The sequence below is a fragment of the Diorhabda sublineata genome, chromosome 3 (genome assembly GCF_026230105.1).
Source record: "Diorhabda sublineata isolate icDioSubl1.1 chromosome 3, icDioSubl1.1, whole genome shotgun sequence".
NCBI lineage: Eukaryota > Metazoa > Arthropoda > Insecta > Coleoptera > Chrysomelidae > Diorhabda > Diorhabda sublineata.
Window position 1 is genome coordinate 4,343,744 of NC_079476.1, and position 14,086 is coordinate 4,357,829.

The window sequence follows — 14,086 nt, forward strand, 5'->3', positions numbered from 1 at the left end:
TAGACATGTGATTGTTTGAAACACCCTGTAGAAATAAGAAATAAAATCCAAATAGCAAAAGAAGAGTTCGTAAGAAAATAAAAGGGGTAACGCATTCCAGCAAATATCAACCCGTATCAGGTATATTAAATGAAAATAATGAAATATTAACAGAAGAACAAGAATTATTAAACATGCTAAAATCAGATATAATCAAAGCACTTAATTTGAGTAAAAACGGAAAAGCAACAGGCCCGGAAGAAATCCACATAGAAATGATGAAACTAATAGAAGAAGTTAATTTTATAACACTGTTCCAGTTACTAAAGGAAGTTCATACAACAAGTAATATTCCAAAAGACCGGCTTACATCTGTATTTATTTCCCTCTCTAAGAAATCAAAAGCTAAGAAATGTGATGAGTTCAGACTGATGAGCTTGATCCTACTTAAAATTATACAAGCCAGAATCTATCATAAATGTGAAGCCGATCACAGCGATACCCAATTTGGATTTAGCAAAGGTCTAGGAATAAGGGAAGCACTAGCCAGCTTATTAATACTTTTCCAGAAATGTCGAGACATTAGGAAAGATGTCTATGCCTGTTTCACAGACTACGAGAAAGCTTTCGATCGAGTTAATCATACCGCCCTTCTGACATTACTACAGAAAGAATGGTTAGACAAACAAGACATCGAGTTTATTAGAAATCTTTATTGGAACCAAGAAGCAACGGCTAGAGATAGACAAACGATATCAGAACCGGTGTGTATAGAAAAGGGGGTACTACAAGGTTGTGTTTTGTCGCCAATATTGTTTAATATGTACTCAGAGCATATATTTAACCAAGCAAAAGGCAATGACTAGGATAAAAAAATTAAAACTTTATGCAGACGAAACGGTTACCATTGTAGACAATCCTTTCAACGCCTAATCAATAAAGTTGTTGAAGCAGGAGAAAAATTAGCATGAAAATTAATGTAACAACGACAAAAGTAATGACCATAACAAGACTCCCAAACCCTCAACTGAACATAAACATCTATTACACCGTAATGAAGAAAGTTGCATAACGACAAATGTAGACCTTGCTAGAGCCATATTCCTAAAGGTAAAAAAACCTATTATGTAAGGCAACTTTGAACTTAAATTTAAGATACCGTTTTGTTAAGGCGTATGTGCACTCAGTTCTCTTGTATGGAGCAGAAACATGAACATAAGTGGATAAAATGAACAGACTCGAGGATTTTAAAATGTGGATCTTCCGTAGACTACTTAAAAATCACGGACCTAACGATGAAGTGATTAGACGTTTGGGAAAGGAAAGAGAGTTACTCACAACTTATCTGGACCACATATACCGTAACAATAAGTATGATATACTGAAATTAATAATAGAAGAAAAAATCGAAAGAAAATGTGGACCTGATCGCTGACAACATTCATGGTTAAAAAAATACGCGATTGGACTGGTATGAGCACATCACCTTTAATTCGCACCACTCAGGACCGAAATAAGTATGCGATTCTTCATTAAATGCAGATAGCACCTGAAGAAGAAGAATAAGTAGAATGTAGTACAAGAATTTATTTTGTTATGATTCTATTCTGTTTGTTTCATATTGATAATCCAGCTTACAAATAAATATGACTTCTAAGTTTAGTTTTTGCTTTCTTGCAAGCACCTACCTACCTATCTATCTTCAAAAAAATGGAAGAAACATGATCCAAAATACCTTATGGGTGCGCCTCAATCCTTTTATGTACACAGGTGACAGTATCCCCTACAGGGGGCCTTACAATCAGTCACATAATAAGAAGGTTTTATTGAATTACCTGTATATGTAAACAAATCTTTTTTCTAATTATCTAGTATCTAAATCATGATATACATATAATAGAAAAAAGAATAATTAGAATATTGAAAGTTTCAAATTATATAGAACCTTAAGAGTGAAGTATTGTTTGAAAAGTTTTTTTTGTTGCTCATCGTACATATTATCTATATGGAACGTGAATACGTACCTTATATATCTATTAATGAAAGCTAAAACGAGGTATTTGAAGCGAATTGTTTTTTTATCTTTCATCATATCGAAAAAATGATAACTGAGCAACCAGCCTGATATTAAGAAAAATGTTTGAACTGCATAATTTCCATTGGCCAAAAACATATTCAGACTTTTTTCAGTCATCTAAAAGTTAGAAATATTAATTTTCTGATTCTAGGGAAAATGTATTATTTAACCCTTAGTTACTGACGTGCTTTTTCTCATAAATAATTAGTACCGTCGAGTTGTAAGAGAAACAAATTTCAAATTGATTTTTTTAATAATGTAGTTTGAAAAAATGATTATCAACATTGGTATCTATTGCAATACTTGTCGTTTATCAAAATAATACAATAATTCTCAAAATTTACATGAAACACTATAAGGCCTACACTCATTGCAAACATTGCAATGTTTCTGGCATACAAATTTGCTACATATGACACAAAATAAAAGATATTTATGTCTTTAGTGGACAGACAAAAACTACACCTTTGACTTTTCTTCCTGCTACCTTCTCTATTTCATGTTCCCTAGCTGAATAACCATGAAACCTTGTTTTTTCATATATATCTTAATCTTTAATTTGCGACCTACAGATGACATAATTCTTGACTAATTGATGACCGAAGTCTCTTTCGAAGAAGTTCTTATTACTATCTGCTTTCCGGAATCCAGTGATTTTTTAATATTTTTGGTAACAAAATATAACCAAACACTATCTCTTGGTTTGCATGGTTTGCACACATTTGGCCATTGGTGTCTATTCCTTATTTTGTAGAATTTTAAAAAGTTATTATAGCTGGTCCAATTTCTTAACCCGTGGATTCATCAATATACTGACCAAACTCCATTGTACTCAAAATGATTTTTAAGTAACATAAGACATCATAGTCTTATATTCTGTAAATCCGAAGAGAAAATGGTAATTAGGGCGCATGTCTAACCTAACCTAACCTAACCTAACCTAACCTTACCTAACCTTACCTAACCTAACCACTAATTTTAACTAAGAATATTGATAGAATATCAATAAATAAACAGCAATACACAAAAACATACCGAAATTTTTATGAAATCGGAAGGGTGTAACCTAATCTAGATAATTACCGAGAAAGTTATTCTATTGGTCGCGATTTATCAGTCACCATTAAGACGGAATTTTTTCAAGGAACCAAAAGTTGAATTTCGGTCCAATAAAGATGTAGCTAAAAGAAGGCTTGAATACCAATTGTCTTCAGTAATATTGCGTCCACTACCATCTACAGTTTTAATAAGAAGAAGTACAATATCTCCAGGTAAGTTTGACGAAGCAAATAGACTATGGGGTTTTTTCTCAGCGTAAAGTTCAAATTTCAAATAATAATACGTCTTGGCATTATTTGATCATCAATAGTCAGGAATTGGGATGGGGTGCATGGCTCAAAAAGTTGTCTTGGATGAGGGTTAGTAAAATTGTAGACGACTCAGTAGGAATCTTTCACAAGACATGGCTATCGAAAATATTGGTGGGACATCTTTATTTCATGAATCTTGGATATTCAAGTGGGCGCTACGATAAACTCCACCAGGATGTAGAAGTCGTAGCAGTGCCCTATTTTCATGTTTATCCATCTCATAGGCTATTCTTTCCCTTTCAAAGTTTTATTCTATAAAATTGATGTTTCCAACTCACAAATTAATCACCATCACCAGCTTCATCAATTTCATCAATGTTTCTATATTCAGATTTTGGCTATTTTGTTAAAATATCTTTTTATCATCCCCGGGAAGATATTTGAAGAGGATGTTCATACCATTTGATTTATTCGTTCTTCGATAAAAAATAATTTTGGATACATGATATGGTTTCACATATATCGTCACCCTCCACCGATAAAGAAGAATTTCTGTCGTGGTCACTTTGATGAACTACCTCTTCCCCTTCATCTTTCTGCAAAATATGTTTCTTCTTCCAGTTCTTAGCTCTCGATTTTCGCCATAATTTTCTTGAGAGTACAAAATAATTTAAATTTAGTCATTAAGAAGGATCAAATTTTTTGGAAACAGTGAATACACTGAATGCTCGATGTATCTACAAATAAAAAAATTCTTGGATGTTAATATTGTCGGCGGATGTTTAAGTGTTACTCACAAAGACTGTCGTCGGATCAAATAGTCAAATATACAAAGCAATACTCCTTTGACGAAGACGTAACTAATACTAAAACTTGATGAAAACAGTTCTAGTAGATAACATTGGGAAGGAGCAGACAATTGCAAAGTGTTTAAGGCCGAAGATCGAGTAAACAAATACGTCAGTAGTTAAGGGTTAATAAACAGCACCTTGAAGACTATCATTTCCCATGAAACTTACCTGTTCAGTATATTGGGTATTGGCTATCGGTCCCGCAAAAGATATCATAATTGTGTGCGACAAAATAACACAGATCAAATTGTAAAATCGAATTCCTTGTATTGATTTCAGTCTTTCTAAATCAGTATTTTTATTATGAGATTTTAAACGATGCCAATTTCTAGGAATAGAAAAAGCTGATATAATTTTCCCAGCTACAAACATGAATAATTAATAATTTAATATCAGCCCAGTACTTGGTTCAAAATGTCTCTTTATCTTGTGTAAAATATGCATCAGATCATCTGACCATCTAAAGTAGCGTTCTCCAACTTTTTTTGTGCCATGCCCTTACCTCTTTTGAATTTATATGTCTTTCTAATGTAACATACATAATTTTCAATATCAAAAAATAGCTTTGTTCATTCGAGACACTTAAATGAAAAAAAGGTCGAAAAGCTGCAACAATTTTCTTAGTTAACCTAGAGCAGTTCCATACATAAACAAAATATTGCGTTACCATAGCAACTAACAATAATTTATTAGAAGTGTAAGTGTAAAGTTTGACGTCAAAAAAGTAAACCAGAGTTACGCAATAAATTAAAAGGAAAAAGATGTCCACCGAAATTGTGAAAATCGAAAAATTGGAGTATCGATCCAACATGAAGTACCTGTCTTTAAAAGGGTTGAGAGGTAAGCAGATTTACGAAGATATGCTTAATACCCTTGGTGATCAATATCCTTCGTATGCGACCGTGAAAAAATTGGACTGAAAGCTTCAAAAGAGGTAAATTTTCCATTGAAGATGATGACCGATCGGGAAGGCCAGTTTCTGTATCAGTCCCCGAAAATATCGATGCAGATCATGACATGATTTTACCAGACCGTCAAATTGGGCTAAAACGAATATCTGAAGCACTGAATTTTTCATACGAACTTGTTCGTTATATAGTTCAAGTCAATTTGGACATAAGAAAAAATGCTACAAAATGGATCGCGTTCGATCTGTGCTCGATTTGAAAAGGATGTAGACTTCTTAAGCCGAATTGTTACTATGGATGAGACCTGGGTACATTTTTACGATTCAGAAACAAAGCGACAATCGAAGGAATTGCGACCCTCTGGTTCTCCAAGACCTAAGAAGTTTCGTGTTCAAAAATCTGCCGGAAAAGTTCTTGCTTCAGTTTTTTGGGATTGCCATGGAGTAATCATGATCGATTTTTTGGATAAGATTAGAACAATAACTGGAGATTACTATTGGACAATACTGACCACTCTACGGGAAAAAATTAAAGAGGAAAGACGCGAAAAGCTATCCAAAGGTGTTTTGTTTTTGAAGGACAACGCCTCTGCACACAAATCTAATGTTGCCATGCAAAAAATTCGTGATTTAGGGTTTGAATTACTAGAACACCCTCATTATTCATCACAGATTTGGCTCTGTCCAACTATCACCTCTTTCCTCAACTAAGAATTTTTCAATATATCCTCGTACATTTGGCTGTTTATTCACAAAGCCATGACATCGTCCCTTTTATATTGAATAAAGTTCTAAGTTACCCATAATTTTACAATTCTTTGAGTTTTTCTTGATACTGCACTGTCCTCATAGTACGTTTCAAAAAAATGATCCCGCATGTTTTATTTCATGTATCTACTACTCTTTTAACATAGTTTCTCAGTTTGACTCTAGTAATTCGTAACATTATGCGAAGCTGAAAAAAAAATCTTGATTTACCTGTAATATTGATAGTCCTTTCGTATATATCTTTTCTTTGATATCTCGCAATACCCTCATATGTAGATGATAGTAACACTACTGTAATATAAGATATGAAAAAAGTCCTAAAAATGTATCAATCGTAAGTATATAAATATATTGTAGGTAATTTAAGAAATAAAAAAGTTTTCCTCACTTTTGAAACTTTTGGAACCTTGATCTCAATCCATAATTTTTCTTTATACAACTCTAAGTTGTCAATTACAAAAATTCGCCATAGTTAAAATAACCAAAGCTTAGTAAGTTTTGATAATTTGTATTTGCAATGTTTCCAATTTCCCTGAATATCATTGATGTGTGAAATGTGAAATTGAAATGAATCAGTTCACTCATTCATTAAAAATCTACCAACATCGTGATATCAAATTATAAATTTAAGTATGAAAGGTAATCCCCTCTTCATCTACTTCGAAAGAAAGACCAGTGATATAATTAAAATCCACTTATCAGAAAACTAATGTTTCCCCAGTTGTATTAAAATGTTGTGCAACAATTCCATGGAATTTTCTTATAAAACTAAGATTCCTTATAAAAATCATGGCTCATCAGCTTCTAGGTGAGTATCCTTGTGAAGGTATGCACTTTCTTCTTCTTCTAATATTTTTATAATCAATTTAAGATAGAAAGTTTACTATATTGCTAATATTTGAGACGGCTTCAAGGAATTAAGTTCTCCACATAGATCTATGTATTTATTAGAGCTGTCTCGAATGTCTAAGATTGAATACAGACACACCTATTCAAATTTTAGGCTAATTTCTTCCCCCAGATTATTTGCATTTTATTTTTTGTCTATACTTCGTGTGTTGTTGCGAAAACTTTGTTTTCTTTGTCTAGTTTATTTAGTGCGTCTAGTCATTCCTTGATCAACTTCTACTTATTTTTTGTGAGTTGATCGCTTTAATTTCGGAAAGGATCTAAGTTCACGTACACAAATGCTCAGTCGTGTTTTGGAAGTATCTGTACATCATGTTTTCTGATTATAGTTATTTTTGTCTTTAAGCAATTCCTTGTAATCACCTTTTTTTTTGTAAATTATCTATCGGAGATTCTAGATGCATCATTTTTACCACGATTGCCTTCCATGTCCCCGAGTTTACAATTCTCCCTCTTCAAAATCAACCCTTCACTATGTCGATCATAGATGCTTTAACATGGTTTCAAGAATCTTTTAATACAGGTACTCCCAGTACTTTGGTGTCGTCTCGTAAATTGCTGCTTGAGTTTTCTCTTCGTGGTGTACATCCGCCTTAGTATGGAGGCTGCAATTCTACCTTTTGCCTGCTATTACTCTGCACATCATGATTCCCAGTCCATGGTGATTCTCAGATAAATAATTTACTGTTTTAGAATAATTCTCATTTTCCTTAGGTACATTTTTCATAGTTCTTCGTTTTAATAGAACCAGTACAGTTTTCTCAGGGCTTAGACACAGTCCCACATATTTCTTCGGAGTAGGTACTTTCGAATCTGTTCCTGGCTATGTCGTTTACATAGCTTCTTCACACAAGGTATGTCTGCTTGGGTTAGCTAGAATCGGATACGAGGTATGATCATTGAGTAAGTAGACTGAAGATCCTACAGAAGAAGCCCGCACGCGTCAGAAGTTAGCAACTGAGAGCTGCTACAATAGGTTCGTTTCAACCCATCAAAAAACCGTCCTTGGGGACGATTCTGCGCAATAGAGATTACGAGTCCCAACCGGTCCAGACTAGCATACTATGTATGCTAAAACTTGCCTTAATTTCTTATTTTCAGCCTCTAAAAAACGGAATATTCTAAACGATATAATGAATGTTAAATTTCACCTTGTGAAGAATTTCTTGGAATATTGGAAACTTCTCAATACCATTGAAAATTTAGTAAATCCACATAATTTGATAAACGATATTGATTGGTTTTGGTTTACGTACCCTACAATGATGTCGTAGTGATCGTAATCGTATGAAGACATTTCGTTAACACAACTCAAATCCAATATAGTGCCTTTCAATCCCAAATGTTCATATTTTTTGTTATAACATAACTGTATTGTTTCTTCTATAGAAGATTTTTTGGAAATATCCGTATTGTGTATATCTGTACATGTTGTTGGAGCACATATACCGTGTCTCAAACGATCATGTCTATAATTTCTTGGATCTGAACTAATACTCTGGAAAATATTTATCATGAATAATTATTGCGTTTTACAAAAACAATGCAAAGTCATAGATACATATAAGTGTGTACTTTAGGATAACTTCTGTGGTTTAAAATATTATTTGTTTTAGTTGATCGGATTCGTCGATTAGTTTTATGATAATTTTCTATATACAATAAAAAAGTATATAATGTATATAACTTAGAGGAAATTTACTTTTTCTTAAACGACAACACTGACATTTTGATTACTTTCTTTTGGTTTCTTTGATTCGTCGGTTATTTGATTATGAGTTATTCCACAATCTCGAGACACACTTTTTATTTTAATTTTGAAGTACTAAAATACCTCAAATAATGGATTTTTTGTTCCTAGAATAAACATTATAATTTCCACGTTAAAATTAGTATTTTTTGCTGTTTTGTTGGCAATTTAAATATACTAGAGTAGCGGTCGAGGAACCGGGGTAAATTTTTGGGGGTAAGAATGAAAATTACATGAGTAAAAAGTATATATTTTTAATTTGCTATTTTATAAACCTGTTAGTATTTTTTTCAACTTAAACAATTTAACGACATTTGCAGGCCACGCCATCTCACTCACCACCACTAGAGTGTTCTCGAGTTATATGTAAAGCACAGCCCGGCAAAAAAGTCATTTGAAGAAACATTTAGATAATTTGCATTCACACCTCTCCAAACCGCGAGAATACTTTGCAAATTTAGAAATATCTGTTAAAAGACAAAGATTGAATAGCAATTTGTTTGGTACATTTGATCTGCGTTCAGCATCAAAGGTTAGTTTTGAAGTAGCCTGGTTGATTGCTCGAAATAGGAAACCATACACTATTGGTGAAGATTTGGTTAAACTAGCTGCTGTAAAAATGGCAGAAATTATGGAACAGGTTATTTTCGCATTACACACAGGCTAAATTTTTTGCTTTTTAGCTTGATGAGACAATTGATTTTAGTAGCAATTCACACAAAACTGTATTTCTGTATCTTTGGATGGAGCTCCAGCTATGTTGGGTCATATTATTGGTTTTTCGGCTTTCATAAAAAAAATAACCCAAATAAGTTACTGGTCCCGTCCAGTCCAGTTATGGTCCATCGCCAGGCCCTTATGGTCAAATATTTAGAGCCGCGGAAATGTACTAAATCGAGTATGGACTCTCAAACCTGAGGACGAAATTTTTATGCTTGATCAAAAAAATATTCTCGCAGATAATTTCAAAAACTCTTCCTGGGTTACATATCTCGCATATTTAGCGGACATTTTTGAGAGTATAAACATATTAAACAAAGAATTGCAAGGAAAGAATATTAATATCCTTTCAGCGAGTGAAATAGCGTTTGGATTAGGCTGCAATACTGGAGACAGAAAGTAGAACAGAACATATTTTGGGGCAATGATTAAAAAAATTCCCCGACCGCTGTACTAGAGCCATTATAAAATTGAAATTTAGAGTCTAGTAAACAAAAATCTCAATATTCCGGAGAGCTTCTACAACCAACTTTGAAGTTACTGTTCTCTTTGAGGTAGTTTCATTGGAAGGTTCGGAAGGTGTTAATAACGAAGCTGACTGATAATTTTCATTTAGAATGCAATAATTCTGTAATTTGTAATTGCATTTTTATTACCTGATCGTTTATATTTATAAATTTATGATTGACATAATGGTAGGATGTTTAAAAATTCATTTTAAACATTCCATTTCAAACCATATTTTCATAATAGGTCTGATCATACGCTCATGAGTAAAAACAATCTACTCAGGTGACAACCCCGCAATCACAAATCACTTTGGTGTTTCTTGCTTTCACAGTCCAACAATATGTTACGAGCGGTAAACACTATTTTCATGCTTGTTCACAATAGTGCTATTAAGGGGTAACCTATTCTTGTGGAAGATTTTCTAGATGATCCTTCACTATCAGTTATACATCTTCGTTAACAACAAATAAGAATTCTACCTGAAAATAGACGCAATATGTGATGAAGCTGTTAAAGCGGTCGTCCTATTGCGACAAGGTCAGACTCAGCGAGAGCTGGCAAGTGCGCTGAATATGAGTCTGCACATCCGAGAGAGATGACCGATTCATTGTCAGCGCATCGCTGAAAAATCGGGCTCTCTATGGTGCTCAAGTACAACAAGAGCTCAAAGAAACGCGAGAAGTAGCTGTGAGTCTCTGGAAAGTTAGAATAAGACCTTAGGTAACTAACCTTCTTGAGCCTACAAACCCCAAATTAACCTCAGCCTACCAAGCAGCCCGTTTAAGATTTGCCAGAGAACACGGTAATTGGACTGATGAACAATGGGGCTCCGTTCTCTTCTCAAAAGAAAGCAGAATGTGTTTGCATGGTATCGATAGAAGAGGACGAGTCTACAGAAGATCTAGAAATTGGTTTTTTATAAAACTGGCGGTGGAGCAGGAGGATTAACAGCGAATCGATACATAGAGTAAATTTTAGGAGATCACATCATTTCCTAATTCAGTTTCGTCTGTGTAAACTTCATCGTAATGCAGGACAATGCCCACATACTGCATATTCCGTACGGTACGAGATGTCGAAACTGCCGCCAGCGCGTATACCGGACTTAAATCCTATCGAGCATTTAGGGGAGGAAATTAAATGAAACGTTCGGGTTGGAAATCCTACACAGTCACAAAATCGGGCGCTTACTGATAAATGGGGTAGCATAGAATAAAAAAAATTATTCGACTCATGAAAAAGCGATTGGTAGCTGTTATTAGGGACCGGGAAGAGAACACTTAATATTGATAGGTTAATTTCAAATAAATTATTATGAAGCTTGAAGAATTTAAGCTTGTATTTTCTTCACTAACAATTATAACCATATTCCATTGTTTAAAGATTCCTTTTCGTTTGATATTTTTTCTTTACCAAAAACATAAATCAATAACAACATAGACTTCTCGTTATAAAGCTAAGACTAATGACTTTGAGATGCTGAAATCAGGAGAAAAAAGGAACAGATTTTTTGTAGAGACTGTTGACAGAGAGCGTGCAGCTTAAGTTGATTTTTCTGCTCACGAGTGTATTAAATTCAAAATTCTTTGCTATAAAAGTGTCCATTTATTATTTCAGATCAAAATAACACAAATATTATCATTATCCTCTGTATACTAAAAGAGTCCACCTAGTGGCACCAGAACTCGAGGAAAATGTCACTGTCGTTGCTTATGGCAAGCATGACCGTTCTGACATTCAACGAATGGGTAAAGCACTATAGAAAATTTAAGCTTCCAGGAAAATGCCTTTTAATTTTCGATAGTGCACCTTGCCATTTAGATCCATCTATAGTGGAATGCACACTTTCCGAGCAATACGACAAATGAGTTGCAGCCAATGGACAAGGCTATATTTAAATCATTCGAGCATCATTGGGGTGAACAGGTTCTTTTGTATTGACCACAAAGACCGAGCTAAACTAAACAAAGGTTTGGGGAACTATTCTCTATCGTTTGGGATAAGGCAGTGACCCCACAAAATATTATATCAGGTTTTTCTTCGACGGGTATCTATCCGTATAATCCAAATATTATTGCAGAAGTAGCTTTTGTGTCTAGTGTTTAACAGAAAGAAATCTTGAAGATGACAATAATATTGAAAAATATAACAGAGTAGAAGAAAATCAAGAGTTTGGAAAGGAGACCACACCTCAACCTGGAACTTCCAGTTGTCAACCGAGGAAAAACATATCGCAGATGTCTGGTTGCCATAAATTTGAATCGAAACGACACAGTAAGCGAAAATGGTCGTCATCATTTAAGTACTCACTTTATATCACAAAAAATCATTTCGAGCAATGTTTCTTTCATGTATATTTCTTCTTCTTCTTCTTCTTCTTCTTTTTACGTTAGGACTAGGTCCTGTATTTTCATCAAGGGTGGTCGTCCAGGAGGTCGAGTTGTGTCTGGTTTCTTTTCCTTTGCAATTTTTGCTAACCGTTCATTTGGCATTCTGTCAACATGGTCTCTCCATTCTCTTCTGCGGCTCCTTGCCCATCTTACTACATCCTGAATATCGCAATGTATATTTCTATTTATTTTTAAGAAATATTTTGAGCCCAAGATTCACCAATTGAACTTAAATTATTATTACAATCTGTTCTATATCAAAATACTTATTTTTTACTTCTAGTTTATAAACTAAATACTGATATCAAATTAACATTATTACATACTTGGATTGTGAGCCACACGATCGAAGTATTTACTTTTGAAATTGGTTCCAATTGATATGTAAAAGTACAGTACAGAGCTTTTTCTTGTAATAACATACATTCATCAAAATCATCTAAATGAAATAATTTTGGCATCGACGCATAATCCGGATCTGTAAATAAAATTTCTTTCTTTCAAAAACTAGTGAGCTTTATCAAGAATTCAATACGTAACTGATTTATAGTTCAGTTTAATTAGACAAAAAAATGGTGGTAAAATAACAAAATTTCCTACAGAGCTGAATTTGGGTTAATCGCTGGAAATTTCTAAAAGTCCTCGAACGTCCCGTATGCTAAAAATTTTACTTACGCTCAAATATCAAACTTATTTATTGTATTTTTATTATAAACAGTAAGTTTTGAGCAAAAAAAGAACGGACAAAGTTCAGTTCATAAAATTTGTCGTTTTTCAGTTGAATTGAACTATGAGCTTGCAGCAAGGTTTACAATGGGTTTAATTCTCTTTATTGAAGCACCTTGTGATATACGACATTTTTTTATCAGGTGCAACGACAAATAAAGCGGTAGATTTGCTGACATATTCAATTGTCATCCATCCATCATCACCAAACTCGTTCCATTAGATAGTTTTGGTTGGTTTACATTTCGAAACATAATGACTACCAATCCAGCTTTCAGTTGTAAATTGAGCAGATAATGAATTTTTTCGCCTTCTTTTGTATACTACAAAGTTGCAAATAGTTAATTCTGAATTATGAAGTTTGAGTAATTCACATATTTATTATTAGCTACCAAAATTGCTCGCTCGCCCTTAGCCATCTGTTATTTTTATGAAGGACTATAATAGTCTGAAAAACTTCTAAGAACGTCGCCGTTATTCCAGAACTAACTACCGCAATTTCGGATCTCATACGAACAGAGGCCAATATCAAAGAGTTTCCAAGCATTAATTAATATATCATAGATTTCGTTGGGCTAAGATGAATTCAGTTGAAGATATTTACGATCGGTCAGATTGAGATAAAATTTTCTCTACACCTCAATTGCACTTAATGCACTATATTATTTTAAGGATGATTAATAAACCGATGAAGTAGAAATGAGGAATTAAGCAAGTATACTTCGAACGGAGAAACAACTTCTTCAAAATACCAATAAAGTAGAAACAGGAATAAAGAAATGAATCGGATCTAGATCTGGCGATGGTGAAGGATATAAGCACAAACAAAGATGAATGAGAAGAAAAGAAAATTAGAAAAGTACTCGAAAATTACATCAAAGTAATGAAACTGAAACTGGAAAATCAAGCCTCGAAATAAAAAGAGCTTTGAGATAAAACATCGAAATAAGAGATGAGCTGAAAAGTATTACTATAATAATGGAAAGACCAGGTAAGAAAAGCAACATTGTATTGGATGGTTTGAAAATAATCATAGAAAAAGCATGATTTTTAAGGAAATATCAAAACTTTTCCAAAGATCTTTTAGAAATTAATGTATTATTCAATAATATAAACATGTGTTATAAATTTTGACCACGAAAATGATATGAATGATAAGACGAATTCAAAATACTCATACACATGATTC